Genomic DNA, 19,816 nt, shown 5'->3' with positions numbered 1-19,816 from the left:
GCCAGCATACATTTTTTCTGCAACCCACTGCTAAATTGTGCTTCCTAGATGTTTTTTTTAATATCACTGAATCAAATCTAACTCTGATTACATCAGAGAAGGCCAGGTACCCTACACCATAAGAGGGGTTTGAAATTTTGACTTGTCTACTTAAAGATCACAAAAATCTGATAACAAGGTCAATTACGTCCCTGGGTGGGATTGAACCACCAACCTTTTGGTTAATAGCCGTACACACTAACTGATTGCGCCACAGAGACACTTTGCAAAAGTGTATACTGACAAAGGCTAATTAGCATTCATCTAAAACGTTTCCTAGAAAAACTTTAAAAAGTCAATAATCTGGAGAGTTTTTGTAAGATGTTTCTTCCATCAACCAACGAAGAAACACATTGGTACTTTCCCATGATGAGTGAGTGCTTCAGGATCTCTTGCACTTACATGTGCAGCAGAGTACTGCAATGGAAGCATGCTGGGCCCATATCCCAGAGGTAGGCAGATTGAAACTATCCTCTGCTATATGTATTTTTTTTGTTAATTAAAGTAATCCAAAACTGGGATTGATATTTTTGCTCTTTTATTTTTACTTAAAGTACAATAACTTTTACCATTTTAATTTGTTTTAATAGTATATTGACAGTATTGTTTTCTTTCAAAAATCCACTTAATTTTCTTTACCCTATTATTAAAATGGTAATTGACAAAAACAAACTACATTGTCACCAGAAGAGCAATACAAAATGTACAAGTGATATATTAAAATCATCTTTCCAGCTTGAATTTCAATGATGCATTGGGGCAACGATTTTGTGAGAAACATCTTCACCCTTAAATAAAGATTTTCTTAATTCCTTACCTGTGTGCTAATCAGATATCATCTTGTTTTCACATTAAACAGACTTCCACATGAGAAAGCAGCAAGGATGCAGTGGCGTTAATGTTTCCTGGTGTCAACCTGTATTATTTCAGTAGACATTGAAATGAGGATGCATCTTCCTGCCTTTCCAATGAAGCAAGTTTAATTTCGTAATAGGTGAAAAACCATCCTTACAAATGTGTTAATCAGAGACTTGGCTTTGTGGACACTTTTCAGAGAACAAATTTGTTAGCATAAAAATAAAGCCAGAAAATGAAGAGCTGTTTAATCACTCAATTGGATTTTTCTGCCAGCATATATTTTTTCTGCAACCCACTGCTAAATTGTGCTTCCTAGCTGTTTTTTTTAATATCACTGAATCAAATCTAACTCTGATTACATTAGAGAAGGCCAGATACCCTACACCATAAGAGGGGGTTTGAAATTTTGACTTGTCTACTTAAAGATCACCAAAATCTGATAACAAGGTCAATTACGTCCCTGGGTGGGATTGAACCACCAACCTTTTGGTTTATAACCAAACACGCTAGCTGATTGCGCCACAGAGACACTTTGCAAAAGTCCATACTGACAAAGGCTAATAAGCATTCATCTAGAACGTTTCCTAGAAAAACTTTAAAAAGTCAATAATCTGGAGAGTTTTTGTAAGATGTTTCTTCCATCAACCAACGAAGAAACACATTGGTACTTTCCCATGATGAGTGAGTGCTTCAGGATCTCTTGCACTTACATGTGCAGCAGAGTACTGCAATGGAAGCATGCTGGGCCCTTATCCCAGAGGTAGGCAGATTGAAACTATTCTCTGCTATATGTATTTTTTTTGTTAATTAAAGTAATCCAAAACTGGGATTGATATTTTTGCTCTTTTATTTTTACTTAAAGTACAATAACTTTTACCATTTTAATTTGTTTTAATAGTATATTGACAGTATTGTTTTCTTTCAAAAATCCACTTAATTTTCTTTACCCTATTATTAAAATGGTAATTGACAAAAACAAACTACATTGTCACCAGAAGAGCAATACAAAATGTACAAGTGATATATTAAAATCATCTTTCCAGCTTGAATTTCAATGATGCATTGGGGCAACGATTTTGTGAGAAACATCTTCACCCTTAAATAAAGATTTTCTTAATTCCTTACCTGTGTGCTAATCAGATATCATCTTGTTTTCACATTAAACAGACTTCCACATGAGAAAGCAGCAAGGATGCAGTGGCGTTAATGTTTCCTGGTGTCAACCTGTATTATTTCAGTAGACATTGAAATGAGGATGCATCTTCCTGCCTTTCCAATGAAGCAAGTTTAATTTAGTAATAGGTGAAAAACCATCCTTACAAAGGTGTTAATCAGAGACTTGGCTTTGTGGACACTTTTCAGAGAACAAATTTGTTAGCATAAAAATAAAGCCAGAAAATGAAGAGCTGTTTAATCACTCAATTGGATTTTTCTGCCAGCATACATTTTTTCTGCAACCCACTGCTAAATTGTGCTTCCTAGATGTTTTTTTTAATATCACTGAATCAAATCTAACTCTGATTACATCAGAGAAGGCCAGGTACCCTACACCATAAGAGGGGGTTTGAAATTTTGACTTGTCTACTTAAAGATCACAAAAATCTGATAACAAGGTCAATTACGTCCCTGGGTGGGATTGAACCACCAACCTTTTGGTTAATAGCCGTACACACTAACTGATTGCGCCACAGAGACACTTCGCAAAAGTGTATACTGACAAAGGCTAATTAGCATTCATCTAAAACGTTTCCTAGAAAAACTTTAAAAAGTCAATAATCTGGAGAGTTTTTGTAAGATGTTTCTTCCATCAACCAACGAAGAAACACATTGGTACTTTCCCATGATGAGTGAGTGCTTCAGGATCTCTTGCACTTACATGTGCAGCAGAGTACTGCAATGGAAGCATGCTGGGCCCATATCCCAGAGGTAGGCAGATTGAAACTATCCTCTGCTATATGTATTTTTTTTGTTAATTAAAGTAATCCAAAACTGGGATTGATATTTTTGCTCTTTTATTTTTACTTAAAGTACAATAACTTTTACCATTTTAATTTGTTTTAATAGTATATTGACAGTATTGTTTTCTTTCAAAAATCCACTTAATTTTCTTTACCCTATTATTAAAATGGTAATTGACAAAAACAAACTACATTGTCACCAGAAGAGCAATACAAAATGTACAAGTGATATATTAAAATCATCTTTCCAGCTTGAATTTCAATGATGCATTGGGGCAACGATTTTGTGAGAAACATCTTCACCCTTAAATAAAGATTTTCTTAATTCCTTACCTGTGTGCTAATTAGATATCATCTTGTTTTCACATTAAACAGACTTCCACATGAGAAAGCAGCAAGGATGCAGTGGCGTTAATGTTTCCTGGTGTCAACCTGTATTATTTCAGTAGACATTGAAATGAGGATGCATCTTCCTGCCTTTCCAATGAAGCAAGTTTAATTTAGTAATAGGTGAAAAACCATCCTTACAAAGGTGTTAATCAGAGACTTGGCTTTGTGGACACTTTTCAGAGAACAAATTTGTTAGCATAAAAATAAAGCCAGAAAATGAAGAGCTGTTTAATCACTCAATTGGATTTTTCTGCCAGCATACATTTTTTCTGCAACCCACTGCTAAATTGTGCTTCCTAGATGTTTTTTTTAATATCACTGAATCAAATCTAACTCTGATTACATCAGAGAAGGCTAGGTACCCTACACCATAAGAGGGGGTTTGAAATTTTGACTTGTCTACTTAAAGATCACCAAAATCTGATAACAAGGTCAATTACGTCCCTGGGTGGGATTGAACCACCAACCTTTTGGTTTATAACCAAACACGCTAGCTGATTGCGCCACAGAGACACTTTGCAAAAGTCCATACTGACAAAGGCTAATAAGCATTCATCTAGAACGTTTCCTAGAAAAACTTTAAAAAGTCAATAATCTGGAGAGTTTTTGTAAGATGTTTCTTCCATCAACCAACGAAGAAACACATTGGTACTTTCCCATGATGAGTGAGTGCTTCAGGATCTCTTGCACTTACATGTGCAGCAGAGTACTGCAATGGAAGCATGCTGGGCCCATATCCCAGAGGTAGGCAGATTGAAACTATTCTCTGCTATATGTATTTTTTTTGTTAATTAAAGTAATCCAAAACTGGGATTGATATTTTTGCTCTTTTATTTTTACTTAAAGTACAATAACTTTTACCATTTTAATTTGTTTTAATAGTATATTGACAGTATTGTTTTCTTTCAAAAATCCACTTAATTTTCTTTACCCTATTATTAAAATGGTAATTGACAAAAACAAACTACATTGTCACCAGAAGAGCAATACAAAATGTACAAGTGATATATTAAAATCATCTTTCCAGCTTGAATTTCAATGATGCATTGGGGCAACGATTTTGTGAGAAACATCTTCACCCTTAAATAAAGATTTTCTTAATTCCTTACCTGTGTGCTAATCAGATTTCATCTTGTTTTCACATTAAACAGACTTCCACATGAGAAAGCAGCAAGGATGCAGTGGCGTTAATGTTTCCTGGTGTCAACCTGTATTATTTCAGTAGACATTGAAATGAGGATGCATCTTCCTGCCTTTCCAATGAAGCAAGTTTAATTTAGTAATAGGTGAAAAACCATCCTTACAAATGTGTTAATCAGAGACTTGGCTTTGTGGACACTTTTCAGAGAACAAATTTGTTAGCATAAAAATAAAGTCAGAAAATGAAGAGCTGTTCAATCACTCAATTGGATTTTTCTGACAGCATACATTTTTTCTGCAACCCACTGCTAAATTGTGCTTCCTAGATGTTTTTTTTAATATCACTGAATCAAATCTAACTCTGATTACATCAGAGAAGGCTAGGTACCCTACACCATAAGAGGGGGTTTGAAATTTTGACTTGTCTACTTAAAGATCACCAAAATCTGATAACAAGGTCAAATACGTCCCTGGGTGGGATTGAACCACCAACCTTTTGGTTTATAACCAAACACGCTAGCTGATTGCGCCACAGAGACACTTTGCAAAAGTACATACTGACAAAGGCTAATAAGCATTCATCTAGAACATTTCCTAGAAAAACTTTAAAAAGTCAATAATCTGGAGAGTTTTTGTAAGATGTTTCTTCCATCAACCAACGAAGAAACACATTGGTACTTTCCCATGATGAGTGAGTGCTTCAGGATCTCTTGCACTTACATGTGCAGCAGAGTACTGCAATGGAAGCATGCTGGGCCCATAACCCAGAGGTAGGCAGATTGAAACTATCCTCTGCTATATGTATTTTTTTTGTTAATTAAAGTAATCCAAAACTGGGATTGATATTTTTGCTCTTTTATTTTTACTTAAAGTACAATAACTTTTACCATTTTAATTTGTTTTAATAGTATATTGACAGTATTGTTTTCTTTCAAAAATCCACTTAATTTTCTTTACCCTATTATTAAAATGGTAATTGACAAAAACAAACTACATTGTCACCAGAAGAGCAATACAAAATGTACAAGTGATATATTAAAATCATCTTTCCAGCTTGAATTTCAATGATGCATTGGGGCAACGATTTTGTGAGAAACATCTTCACCCTTAAATAAAGATTTTCTTAATTCCTTACCTGTGTGCTAATCAGATATCATCTTGTTTTCACATTAAACAGACTTCCACATGAGAAAGCAGCAAGGATGCAGTGGCGTTAATGTTTCCTGGTGTCAACCTGTATTATTTCAGTAGACATTGAAATGAGGATGCATCTTCCTGCCTTTCCAATGAAGCAAGTTTAATTTAGTAATAGGTGAAAAACCATCCTTACAAAGGTGTTAATCAGAGACTTGGCTTTGTGGACACTTTTCAGAGAACAAATTTGTTAGCATAAAAATAAAGCCAGAAAATGAAGAGCTGTTTAATCACTCAATTGGATTTTTCTGCCAGCATACATTTTTTCTGCAACCCACTGCTAAATTGTGCTTCCTAGATGTTTTTTTTAATATCACTGAATCAAATCTAACTCTGATTACATCAGAGAAGGCCAGGTACCCTACACCATAAGAGGGGGTTTGAAATTTTGACTTGTCTACTTAAAGATCACAAAAATCTGATAACAAGGTCAATTACGTCCCTGGGTGGGATTGAACCACCAACCTTTTGGTTAATAGCCGTACACACTAACTGATTGCGCCACAGAGACACTTTGCAAAAGTGTATACTGACAAAGGCTAATTAGCATTCATCTAAAACGTTTCCTAGAAAAACTTTAAAAAGTCAATAATCTGGAGAGTTTTTGTAAGATGTTTCTTCCATCAACCAACGAAGAAACACATTGGTACTTTCCCATGATGAGTGAGTGCTTCAGGATCTCTTGCACTTACATGTGCAGCAGAGTACTGCAATGGAAGCATGCTGGGCCCATATCCCAGAGGTAGGCAGATTGAAACTATCCTCTGCTATATGTATTTTTTTTGTTAATTAAAGTAATCCAAAACTGGGATTGATATTTTTGCTCTTTTATTTTTACTTAAAGTACAATAACTTTTACCATTTTAATTTGTTTTAATAGTATATTGACAGTATTGTTTTCTTTCAAAAATCCACTTAATTTTCTTTACCCTATTATTAAAATGGTAATTGACAAAAACAAACTACATTGTCACCAGAAGAGCAATACAAAATGTACAAGTGATATATTAAAATCATCTTTCCAGCTTGAATTTCAATGATGCATTGGGGCAACGATTTTGTGAGAAACATCTTCACCCTTAAATAAAGATTTTCTTAATTCCTTACCTGTGTGCTAATCAGATATCATCTTGTTTTCACATTAAACAGACTTCCACATGAGAAAGCAGCAAGGATGCAGTGGCGTTAATGTTTCCTGGTGTCAACCTGTATTATTTCAGTAGACATTGAAATGAGGATGCATCTTCCTGCCTTTCCAATGAAGCAAGTTTAATTTAGTAATAGGTGAAAAACCATCCTTACAAATGTGTTAATCAGAGACTTGGCTTTGTGGACACTTTTCAGAGAACAAATTTGTTAGCATAAAAATAAAGCCAGAAAATGAAGAGCTGTTTAATCACTCAATTGGATTTTTCTGCCAGCATATATTTTTTCTGCAACCCACTGCTAAATTGTGCTTCCTAGCTGTTTTTTTTAATATCACTGAATCAAATCTAACTCTGATTACATCAGAGAAGGCCAGATACCCTACACCATAAGAGGGGGTTTGAAATTTTGACTTGTCTACTTAAAGATCACCAAAATCTGATAACAAGGTCAATTACGTCCCTGGGTGGGATTGAACCACCAACCTTTTGGTTTATAACCAAACACGCTAGCTGATTGCGCCACAGAGACACTTTGCAAAAGTCCATACTGACAAAGGCTAATAAGCATTCATCTAGAACGTTTCCTAGAAAAACTTTAAAAAGTCAATAATCTGGAGAGTTTTTGTAAGATGTTTCTTCCATCAACCAACGAAGAAACACATTGGTACTTTCCCATGATGAGTGAGTGCTTCAGGATCTCTTGCACTTACATGTGCAGCAGAGTACTGCAATGGAAGCATGCTGGGCCCATATCCCAGAGGTAGGCAGATTGAAACTATTCTCTGCTATATGTATTTTTTTTGTTAATTAAAGTAATCCAAAACTGGGATTGATATTTTTGCTCTTTTATTTTTACTTAAAGTACAATAACTTTTACCATTTTAATTTGTTTTAATAGTATATTGACAGTATTGTTTTCTTTCAAAAATCCACTTAATTTTCTTTACCCTATTATTAAAATGGTAATTGACAAAAACAAACTACATTGTCACCAGAAGAGCAATACAAAATGTACAAGTGATATATTAAAATCATCTTTCCAGCTTGAATTTCAATGATGCATTGGGGCAACGATTTTGTGAGAAACATCTTCACCCTTAAATAAAGATTTTCTTAATTCCTTACCTGTGTGCTAATCAGATTTCATCTTGTTTTCACATTAAACAGACTTCCACATGAGAAAGCAGCAAGGATGCAGTGGCGTTAATGTTTCCTGGTGTCAACCTGTATTATTTCAGTAGACATTGAAATGAGGATGCATCTTCCTGCCTTTCCAATGAAGCAAGTTTAATTTAGTAATAGGTGAAAAACCATCCTTACAAATGTGTTAATCAGAGACTTGGCTTTGTGGACACTTTTCAGAGAACAAATTTGTTAGCATAAAAATAAAGTCAGAAAATGAAGAGCTGTTCAATCACTCAATTGGATTTTTCTGACAGCATACATTTTTTCTGCAACCCACTGCTAAATTGTGCTTCCTAGATGTTTTTTTTAATATCACTGAATCAAATCTAACTCTGATTACATCAGAGAAGGCCAGGTACCCTACACCATAAGAGGGGGTTTGAAATTTTGACTTGTCTACTTAAAGATCACCAAAATCTGATAACAAGGTCAAATACGTCCCTGGGTGGGATTGAACCACCAACCTTTTGGTTTATAACCAAACACGCTAGCTGATTGCGCCACAGAGACACTTTGCAAAAGTACATACTGACAAAGGCTAATAAGCATTCATCTAGAACATTTCCTAGAAAAACTTTAAAAAGTCAATAATCTGGAGAGTTTTTGTAAGATGTTTCTTCCATCAACCAACGAAGAAACACATTGGTACTTTCCCATGATGAGTGAGTGCTTCAGGATCTCTTGCACTTACATGTGCAGCAGAGTACTGCAATGGAAGCATGCTGGGCCCATAACCCAGAGGTAGGCAGATTGAAACTATCCTCTGCTATATGTATTTTTTTTGTTAATTAAAGTAATCCAAAACTGGGATTGATATTTTTGCTCTTTTATTTTTACTTAAAGTACAATAACTTTTACCATTTTAATTTGTTTTAATAGTATATTGACAGTATTGTTTTCTTTCAAAAATCCACTTAATTTTCTTTACCCTATTATTAAAATGGTAATTGACAAAAACAAACTACATTGTCACCAGAAGAGCAATACAAAATGTACAAGTGATATATTAAAATCATCTTTCCAGCTTGAATTTCAATGATGCATTGGGGCAACGATTTTGTGAGAAACATCTTCACCCTTAAATAAAGATTTTCTTAATTCCTTACCTGTGTGCTAATCAGATATCACCTTGTTTTCACATTAAACAGACTTCCACATGAGAAAGCAGCAAGGATGCAGTGGCGTTAATGTTTCCTGGTGTCAACCTGTATTATTTCAGTAGACATTGAAATGAGGATGCATCTTGCTGCCTTTCCAATGAAGCAAGTTTAATTTAGTAATAGGTGAAAAACCATCCTTACAAAGGTGTTAATCAGAGACTTGGCTTTGTTGACACTTTTCAGAGAACAAATTTGTTAGCATAAAAATAAAGCCAGAAAATGAAAAGCTGTTTAATCACTCAATTGGATTTTTCTGCCAGCATATATTTTTTCTGCAACCCACCGCTAAATTGTGATTCCTAGCTGTTTTTTTTTAATATCACTGAATCAAATCTAACTCTGATTACATCAGAGAAGGCCAGGTACCCTACACCATAAGAGGGGGTTTGAAATTTTGACTTGTCTACTTAAAGATCACCAAAATCTGATAACAAGGTCAATTACGTCCCTAGGTGGGATTGAACCACAAACCTTTTGGTTAATAGCCGTACACACTAACTGATTGCGCCACAGAGACACTTTGCAAAAGTGCATACTGACAAAGGCTAATTAGCATTCATCTAAAACGTTTCCTAGAAAAACTTTAAAAAGTCAATAATCTGGAGAGTTTTTGTAAGATGTTTCTTCCATCAACCAACGAAGAAACACATTGGTACTTTCCCATGATGAGTGAGTGCTTCAGGATCTCTTGCACTTACATGTGCAGCAGAGTACTGCAATGGAAGCATGCTGGGCCCATAACCCAGAGGTAGGCAGATTGAAACTATCCTCTGCTATATGTATTTTTTTTGTTAATTAAAGTAATCCAAAACTGGGATTGATATTTTTGCTCTTTTATTTTTACTTAAAGTACAATAACTTTTACCATTTTAATTTGTTTTAATAGTATATTGACAGTATTGTTTTCTTTCAAAAATCCACTTAATTTTCTTTACCCTATTATTAAAATGGTAATTGACAAAAACAAACTACATTGTCACCAGAAGAGCAATACAAAATGTACAAGTGATATATTAAAATCATCTTTCCAGCTTGAATTTCAATGATGCATTGGGGCAACGATTTTGTGAGAAACATCTTCACCCTTAAATAAAGATTTTCTTAATTCCTTACCTGTGTGCTAATCAGATATCATCTTGTTTTCACATTAAACAGACTTCCACATGAGAAAGCAGCAAGGATGCAGTGGCGTTAATGTTTCCTGGTGTCAACCTGTATTATTTCAGTAGACATTGAAATGAGGATGCATCTTCCTGCCTTTCCAATGAAGCAAGTTTAATTTCGTAATAGGTGAAAAACCATCCTTACAAATGTGTTAATCAGAGACTTGGCTTTGTGGACACTTTTCAGAGAACAAATTTGTTAGCATAAAAATAAAGTCAGAAAATGAAGAGCTGTTTAATCACTCAATTGGATTTTTCTGCCAGCATACATTTTTTCTGCAACCCACTGCTAAATTGTGCTTCCTAGCTGTTTTTTTAATATCACTGAATCAAATCTAACTCTGATTACATCAGAGAAGGCCAGGTACCCTACACCATAAGAGGGGGTTTGAAATTTTGACTTGTCTACTTAAAGATCACCAAAATCTGATAAAATGGTCAATTACGTCCCTGGGTGGGATTGAACCACCAACCTTTTGGTTAATAGCCGTACACACTAACTGATTGCGCCACAGAGACACTTTGCAAAAGTGCATACTGACAAAGGCTAATTAGCATTCATCTAAAACGTTTCCTAGAAAAACTTTAAAAAGTCAATAATCTGGAGAGTTTTTGTAAGATGTTTCTTCCATCAACCAACGAAGAAACACATTGGTACTTTCCCATGATGAGTGAGTGCTTCAGGATCTCTTGCACTTACATGTGCAGCAGAGTACTGCAATGGAAGCATGCTGGGCCCATATCCCAGAGGTAGGCAGATTGAAACTATCCTCTGCTATATGTATTTTTTTTGTTAATTAAAGTAATCCAAAACTGGGATTGATATTTTTGCTCTTTTATTTTTTCTTAAAGTACAATAACTTTTACCATTTTAATTTGTTTTAATAGTATATTGACAGTATTGTTTTCTTTCAAAAATCCACTTAATTTTCTTTACCCTATTATTAAAATGGTAATTGACAAAAACAAACTACATTGTCACCAGAAGAGCAATACAAAATGTACAAGTGATATATTAAAATCATCTTTCCAGCTTGAATTTCAATGATGCATTGGGGCAACGATTTTGTGAGAAACATCTTCACCCTTAAATAAAGATTTTCTTAATTCCTTACCTGTGTGCTAATCAGATATCACCTTGTTGTCACATTAAACAGACTTCCACATGAGAAAGCAGCAAGGATGCAGTGGCGTTAATGTTTCCTGGTGTCAACCTGTATTATTTCAGTAGACATTGAAATGAGGATGCATCTTCCTGCCTTTCCAATGAAGCAAGTTTAATTTAGTAATAGGTGAAAAACCATCCTTACAAAGGTGTTAATCAGAGACTTGGCTTTGTGGACACTTTTCAGAGAACAAATTTGTTAGCATAAAAATAAAGCCAGAAAATGAAGAGCTGTTTAATCACTCAATTGGATTTTTTTTGCCAGCATACATTTTTTCTGCAACCCATTGCTAAATTGTGCTTCCTAGATGTTTTTTTTAATATCACTGAATCAAATCTAACTCTGATTACATTAGAGAAGGCCAGGTACCCTACACCATAAGAGGGGGTTTGAAATTTTGACTTGTCTACTTAAAGATCACCAAAATCTGATAACAAGGAAAATAACGTCCCTGGGTGGGATTGAACTACCAACCTTTTGGTTAATAGCCGTACACACTAACTGATTGCGCCACAGAGACACTTTACATAAAATACATACTGACAAAGGCTAATAAGCATTCATCTAAAACGTTTCCTAGAAAAACTTTAAAAAGTCAATAATCTGGAGAGTTTTTGTAAGATGTTTCTTCCATCAACCAACGAAGAAACACATTGGTACTTTCCCATGATGAGTGAGTGCTTCAGGATCTCTTGCACTTACATGTGCAGCAGAGTACTGCAATGGAAGCATGCTGGGCCCATATCCCAGAGGTAGGCAGATTGAAACTATCCTCTGCTATATGTATTTTTTTTGTTAATTAAAGTAATCCAAAACTGGGATTGATATTTTTGCTCTTTTATTTTTACTTAAAGTACAATAACTTTTACCATTTTAATTTGTTTTAATAGTATATTGACAGTATTGTTTTCTTTCAAAAATCCACTTAATTTTCTTTACCCTATTATTAAAATGGTAATTGACAAAAACAAACTACATTGTCACCAGAAGAGCAATACAAAATGTACAAGTGATATATTAAAATCATCTTTCCAGTTTGAATTTCAATGATGCAGTGGGGCAACGATTTTGTGAGAAACATCTTCACCCTTAAATAAAGATTTTCTTAATTCCTTACCTGTGTGCTAATCAGATATCACCTTGTTTTCACATTAAACAGACTTCCACATGAGAAAGCAGCAAGGATGCAGTGGCGTTAATGTTTCCTGGTGTCAACCTGTATTATTTCAGTAGACATTGAAATGAGGATGCATCTTCCTGCCTTTCCAATGAAGCAAGTTTAATTTAGTAATAGGTGAAAAAACATCCTTACAAAGGTGTTAATAAGAGACTTGGCTTTGTGGACACTTTTCAGAGAACAAATTTGTTAGCATAAAAATAAAGCCAGAAAATGAAGAGCTGTTTAATCACTCAATTGGATTTTTTTTGCCAGCATACATTTTTTCTGCAACCCACTGCTAAATTGTGCTTCCTAGCTGTTTTTTTTAATATCACTGAATCAAATCTAACTCTGATTACATCAGAGAAGGCCAGGTACCCTACACCATAAGAGGGTGTTTGAAATTTTGACTTGTCTACTTAAAGATCACCAAAATCTGATAACATTGTCAATTACGTCCCTGGGTGGGATTGAACTACCAACCTTTTGGTTAATAGCTGTACACACTAACTGATTGCGCCACAGAGACACTTTGCAAAAGTACATACTGACAAAGGCTAATAAGCATTCATCTAAAACGTTTCCTAGAAAAACTTTAAAAAGTCAATAATCTGGAGAGTTTTTGTAAGATGTTTCTTCCATCAACCAACGAAGAAACACATTGGTACTTTCCCATGATGAGTGAGTGCTTCAGGATCTCTTGCACTTACATGTGCAGCAGAGTACTGCAATGGAAGCATGCTGGACCCATATCCCAGAGGTAGGCAGATTGAAACTATTCTCTGCTATATGTATTTTTTTTGTTAATTAAAGTAATCCAAAACTGGGATTGATATTTTTGCTCTTTTATTTTTACTTAAAGTACAATAACTTTTACCATTTTAATTTGTTTTAATAGTATATTGACAGTATTGTTTTCTTTCAAAAATCCACTTAATTTTCTTTACCCTATTATTAAAATGGTAATTGACAAAAACAAACTACATTGTCACCAGAAGAGCAATACAAAATGTACAAGTGATATATTAAAATCATCTTTCCAGCTTGAATTTCAATGATGCATTGGGGCAACGATTTTGTGAGAAACATCTTCACCCTTAAATAAAGATTTTCTTAATTCCTTACCTGTGTGCTAATCAGATATCACCTTGTTTTCACATTAAACAGACTTCCACATGAGAAAGCAGCAAGGATGCAGTGGCGTTAATGTTTCCTGGTGTCAACCTGTATTATTTCAGTAGACATTGAAATGAGGATGCATCTTGCTGCCTTTCCAATGAAGCAAGTTTAATTTAGTAATAGGTGAAAAACCATCCTTACAAAGGTGTTAATCATAGACTTGGCTTTGTTGACACTTTTCAGAGAACAAATTTGTTAGCATAAAAATAAAGCCAGAAAATGAAAAGCTGTTTAATCACTCAATTGGATTTTTCTGCCAGCATATATTTTTTCTGCAACCCACTGCTAAATTGTGCTTCCTAGCTGTTTTTTTTAATATCACTGAATCAAATCTAACTCTGATTACATCAGAGAAGGCCAGGTACCCTACACCATAAGAGGGGGTTTGAAATTTTGACTTGTCTACTTAAAGATCACCAAAATCTGATAACAAGGTCAATTACGTCCCTGGGTGGGATTGAACCACCAACCTTTTGGTTAATAGCTGTACACACTAACTGATTGCGCCACAGAGACACTTTGCGAAAGTGCCTACTGACAAAGGCTAATTAGCATTCATCTAAAACGTTTCCTAGAAAAACTTTAAAAAGTCAATAATCTGGAGAGTTTTTGTAAGATGTTTCTTCCATCAACCAATGAAGAAACACATTGGTACTTTCCCATGATGAGTGAGTGCTTCAGGATCTCTTGCACTTACATGTGCTGCAGAGTACTGCAATGGAAGCATGCTGGGCCCATATCCCAGAGGTAGGCAGATTGAAACTATCCTCTGCTATATGTATTTTTTTTGTTAATTAAAGTAATCCAAAACTGGGATTGATATTTTTGCTCTTTTATTTTTACTTAAAGTACAATAACTTTTACCATTTTAATTTGTTTTAATAGTATATTGACAGTATTGTTTTCTTTCAAAAATCCACTTAATTTTCTTTACCCTATTATTAAAATGGTAATTGACAAAAACAATCTACATTGTCACCAGAAGAGCAATACAAAATGTACAAGTGATATATTAAAATCATCTTTCCAGCTTGAATTTCAATGATGCATTGGGGCAACGATTTTGTGAGAAACATCTTCACCCATAAAGATTTTCTTAATTCCTTAACTGTGTGCTAATCAGATATCACCTTGTTTTCACATTAAACAGACTTCCACATGAGAAAGCAGCAAGGATACAGTGGCGTTAATGTTTCCTGGTGTCAACCTGTATTATTTCAGTAGACATTGAAATGAGGATGCATCTTCCTGCCTTTCCAATGAAGCAAGTTTAATTTAGTAATAGGTGAAAAACCATCCTTACAAAGGTGTTAATCAGAGACTTGGCTTTGTGGACACTTTTCAGAGAACAAATTTGTTAGCATAAAAATAAAGCCAGAAAATGAAGAGCTGTTTAATCACTCAATTGGATTTTTTTTGCCAGCATACATTTTTTCTGCAACCCACTGCTAAATTGTGCTTCCTAGATGATTTTTTTAATATCACTGAATCAAATCTAACTCTGATTACATCAGAGAAGGCCAGGTACCCTACACCATAAGAGGGGGTTTGAAATTTTGACTTGTCTACTTAAAGATCACCAAAATCTGATAACAAGGTCAATTACATCCCTGGGTGGGATTGAACCACCAACCTTTTGGTTTATAACCAAACACGCTAGCTGATTGCACCACAGAGACACTTTGCTAAAGTGCATACTGACAAAGGCTAATAAGCATTCATCTAAAACGTTTCCTAGAAAAACTTTAAAAAGTCAATAATCTGGAGAGTTTTTGTAAGATGTTTCTTCCATCAACCAACGAAGAAACACATTGGTACTTTCCCATGATGAGTGAGTGCTTCAGGATCTCTTGCACTTACATGTGCAGCAGTGTACTGCAATGGAAGCATGCTGGACCCATATCCCAGAGGTAGGCAGATTGAAACTATTCTCTGCTATATGTATTTTTTTTGTTAATTAAAGTAATCCAAAACTGGGATTGATATTTTTGCTCTTTTATTTTTACTTAAAGTACAATAACTTTTACCATTTTAATTTGTTTTAATAGTATATTGACAGTATTGTTTTCTTTCAAAAATCCACTTAATTTTCTTTACCCTATTATTAAAATGGTAATTGACAAAAACAAACTACATTGTCACCAGAAGAGCAATACAAAATGTACAAGTGATATATTAAAATCATCTTTCCAGCTTGAATTTCAATGATGCATTGGGGCAACGATTTTGTGAGAAACATCTTCACCCTTAAATAAAGATTTTCTTAATTCCTTACCTGTGTGCTAATCAGATATCACCTTGTTTTCACATTAAACAGACTTCCACATGAGAAAGCAGCAAGGATGCAGTGGCGTTAATGTTTCCTGGTGTCAACCTGTATTATTTCAGTAGACATTGAAATGAGGATGCATCTTGCTGCCTTTTCAATGAAGCAAGTTTAATTTAGTAATAGGTGAAAAACCATCCTTACAAAGGTGTTAATCAGAGACTTGGCTTTGTTGACACTTTTCAGAGAACAAATTTGTTAGCATAAAAATAAAGCCAGAAAATGAAAAGCTGTTTAATCACTCAATTGGATTTTTCTGCCAGCATATATTTTTTCTGCAACCCACTGCTAAATTGTGCTTCCTAGCTGTTTTTTTTAATATCACTGAATCAAATCTAACTCTGATTACATCAGAGAAGGCCAGGTACCCTACACCATAAGAGGGGGTTTGAAATTTTGACTTGTCTACTTAAAGATCACCAAAATCTGATAACAAGGTCAATTACGTCCCTGGGTATGATTGAACCACCAACCTTTTGGTTAATAGCCGTACACACTAACTGATTGCGCCACAGAGACACTTTGCAAAAGTGCCTACTGACAAAGGCTAATTAGCATTCATCTAAAACGTTTCCTAGAAAAACTTTAAAAAGTCAATAATCTGGAGAGTTTTTGTAAGATGTTTCTTCCATCAACCAACAAAGAAACACATTGGTACTTTCCCATGATGAGTGAGTGCTTCAGGATCTCTTGCACTTACATGTGCAGCAGAGTACTGCAATGGAAGCATGCTGGGCCCATATCCCAGAGGTAGGCAGATTGAAACTATCCTCTGCTATATGTATTTTTTTTGTTAATTAAAGTAATCCAAAACTAGGATTGATATTTTTGCTCTTTTATTTTTACTTAAAGTAGAATAACTTTTACCATTTTAATTTGTTTTAATAGTATATTGACAGTATTGTTTTCTTTCAAAAATCCACTTCATTTTCTTTACCCTATTATTAAAATGGTAATTGACAAAAACAAACAACATTGTCACCAGAAGAGCAATACAAAATGTACAAGTGATATATTAAAATCATCTTTCCAGCTTGAATTTCAATGATGCATTGGGGTAACGATTTTGTGAGAAACATCTTCACCCTTAAATAAAGATTTTCTTAATTCCTTACCTGTGTGCTAATCAGATATCACCTTGTTTTCACATTAAACAGACTTCCACATGAGAAAGCAGCAAGGATGCAGTGGCGTTAATGTTTCCTGGTGTCAACCTGTATTATTTCAGTAGACATTGAAATGAGGATGCATCTTCCTGCCTTTCCAATGAAGCAAGTTTAATTTAGTAATAGGTGAAAAACCATCCTTACAAATGTGTTAATCAGAGACGTGGCTTTGTGGACACTTTTCAGAGAACAAATTTGTTAGCATAAAAATAAAGCCAGAAAATGAAGAGCTGTTTAATCACTCAATTGGATTTTTTTTGCCAGCATACATTTTTTCTGCAACCCACTGCTAAATTGTGCTTCCTAGATGTTTTTTTTTATATCACTGAATCAAATCTAACTCTGATTACATTAGAGAAGGCCAGGTACCCTACACCATAAGAGGGGGTTTGAAATTTTGACTTGTCTACTTAAAGATCACCAAAATCTGATAACAAGGTCAATTACGTCCCTGGGTGTGATTGAACCACCAACCTTTTGGTTAATAGCCGTACACACTAACTGATTGCGCCACAGAGACACTTTGCAAAAGTGCCTACTGACAAAGGCTAATTAGCATTCATCTAAAACGTTTCCTAGAAAAACTTTAAAAAGTCAATAATCTGGAGTTTTTGTAAGATGTTTCTTCCATCAACCAACGAAGAAACACATTGGTACTTTCCCATGATGAGTGAGTGCTTCAGGATCTCTTGCACTTACATGTGCAGCAGAGTACTGCAATGGAAGCATGCTGGGCCCATATCCCAGAGGTAGGCAGATTGAAACTATCCTCTGCTATATGTATTTTTTTTGTTAATTAAAGTAATCCAAAACTGGGATTGATATTTTTGCTCTTTTATTTTTACTTAAAGTAGAATAACTTTTACCATTTTAATTTGTTTTAATAGTATATTGACAGTATTGTTTTCTTTCAAAAATCCACTTCATTTTCTTTACCCTATTATTAAAATGGTAATTGACAAAAACAAACAACATTGTCACCAGAAGAGCAATACAAAATGTACAAGTGATATATTAAAATCATCTTTCCAGCTTGAATTTCAATGATGCATTGGGGTAACGATTTTGTGAGAAACATCTTCACCCTTAAATAAAGATTTTCTTAATTCCTTACCTGTGTGCTAATCAGATATCACCTTGTTTTCACATTAAACAGACTTCCACATGAGAAAGCAGCAAGGATGCAGTGGCGTTAATGTTTCCTGGTGTCAACCTGTATTATTTCAGTAGACATTGAACTGAGGATGCATCTTCCTGCCTTTCCAATGAAGCAAGTTTAATTTAGTAATAGGTGAAAAACCATCCTTACAAATGTGTTAATCAGAGACGTGGCTTTGTGGACACTTTTCAGAGAACAAATTTGTTAGCATAAAAATAAAGCCAGAAAATGAAGAGCTGTTTAATCACTCAATTGGATTTTTTTTGCCAGCATACATTTTTTCTGCAACCCACTGCTAAATTGTGCTTCCTAGATGTTTTTTTTTATATCACTGAATCAAATCTAACTCTGATTACATTAGAGAAGGCCAGGTACCCTACACCATAAGAGGGGGTTTGAAATTTTGACTTGTCTACTTAAAGATCACCAAAATCTGATAACAAGGAAAATTACGTCCCTTGGTGGGATTGAACTACCAACCTTTTGGTTAATAGCCGTACACACTAACTGATTGCGCCACAGAGACACTTTACATAAAATACATACTGACAAAGGCTAATAAGCATTCATCTAAAACGTTTCCTAGAAAAACTTTAAAAAGTCAATAATCTGGAGAGTTTTTGTAAGATGTTTCTTCCATCAACCAACGAAGAAACACATTGGTACTTTCCCATGATGAGTGAGTGCTTCAGGATCTCTTGCACTTACATGTGCAGCAGAGTACTGCAATGGAAGCATGCTGGGCCCATATCCCAGAGGTAGGCAGATTGAAACTATCCTCTGCTATATGTATTTTTTTTGTTAATTAAAGTAATCCAAAACTGGGATTGATATTTTTGCTCTTTTATTTTTACTTAAAGTACAATAACTTTTACCATTTTAATTTGTTTTAATAGTATATTGACAGTATTGTTTTCTTTCAAAAATCCACTTAATTTTCTTTACCCTATTATTAAAATGGTAATTGACAAAAACAAACTACATTGTCACCAGAAGAGCAATACAAAATGTACAAGTGATATATTAAAATCATCTTTCCAGCTTGAATTTCAATGATGCATTGGGGCAACGATTTTGTGAGAAACATCTTCACCCTTAAATAAAGATTTTCTTAATTCCTTACCTGTGTGCTAATCAGATATCACCTTGTTTTCACATTAAACAGACTTCCACATGAGAAAGCAGCAAGGATGCAGTGGCGTTAATGTTTCCTGGTGTCAACCTGTATTATTTCAGTAGACATTGAAATGAGGATGCATCTTGCTGCCTTTCCAATGAAGCAAGTTTAATTTAGTAATAGGTGAAAAACCATCATTACAAATGTGTTAATCAGAGACTTGGCTTTGTGGACACTTTTCAGAGAACAAATTTGTTAGCATAAAAATTAAGCTAGAAAATGAAGAGCTGTTTAATCACTCAATTGGAT

The 19,816-nt window shown here is 34.6% G+C and overlaps 6 non-coding genes across 6 annotated transcripts; all 6 read right to left on the bottom strand.

The window, feature by feature from the left end:
• Nucleotides 1–1,352: 1,352 nt before the first annotated feature.
• On the bottom strand, nucleotides 1,353–1,426 carry TRNAY-AUA (transfer RNA tyrosine (anticodon AUA)). Its single transcript has one exon. It is a non-coding gene; the product is annotated as a tRNA-Tyr (tRNA).
• A 2,258-nt stretch (nucleotides 1,427–3,684) lies between these two features.
• On the bottom strand, nucleotides 3,685–3,758 carry TRNAY-AUA (transfer RNA tyrosine (anticodon AUA)). Its single transcript has one exon. It is a non-coding gene; the product is annotated as a tRNA-Tyr (tRNA).
• Nucleotides 3,759–4,850: 1,092 nt separating this feature from the next.
• On the bottom strand, nucleotides 4,851–4,924 carry TRNAY-AUA (transfer RNA tyrosine (anticodon AUA)). The gene has a single exon. It is a non-coding gene; the product is annotated as a tRNA-Tyr (tRNA).
• Nucleotides 4,925–7,182: 2,258 nt separating this feature from the next.
• TRNAY-AUA (transfer RNA tyrosine (anticodon AUA)) lies at nucleotides 7,183–7,256 on the bottom strand. The gene has a single exon. It is a non-coding gene; the product is annotated as a tRNA-Tyr (tRNA).
• Nucleotides 7,257–8,348: 1,092 nt separating this feature from the next.
• On the bottom strand, nucleotides 8,349–8,422 carry TRNAY-AUA (transfer RNA tyrosine (anticodon AUA)). The gene has a single exon. It is a non-coding gene; the product is annotated as a tRNA-Tyr (tRNA).
• Nucleotides 8,423–15,344: 6,922 nt separating this feature from the next.
• TRNAY-AUA (transfer RNA tyrosine (anticodon AUA)) lies at nucleotides 15,345–15,418 on the bottom strand. Its single transcript has one exon. It is a non-coding gene; the product is annotated as a tRNA-Tyr (tRNA).
• Between the last annotated feature and the right edge of the window lie 4,398 nt (nucleotides 15,419–19,816).

Source organism: Pseudophryne corroboree, chromosome 12 (genome assembly GCF_028390025.1).
Source record: "Pseudophryne corroboree isolate aPseCor3 chromosome 12, aPseCor3.hap2, whole genome shotgun sequence".
Lineage (NCBI taxonomy): Eukaryota > Metazoa > Chordata > Amphibia > Anura > Myobatrachidae > Pseudophryne > Pseudophryne corroboree.
This window is presented reverse-complemented; position numbering and strand designations above follow the sequence as displayed.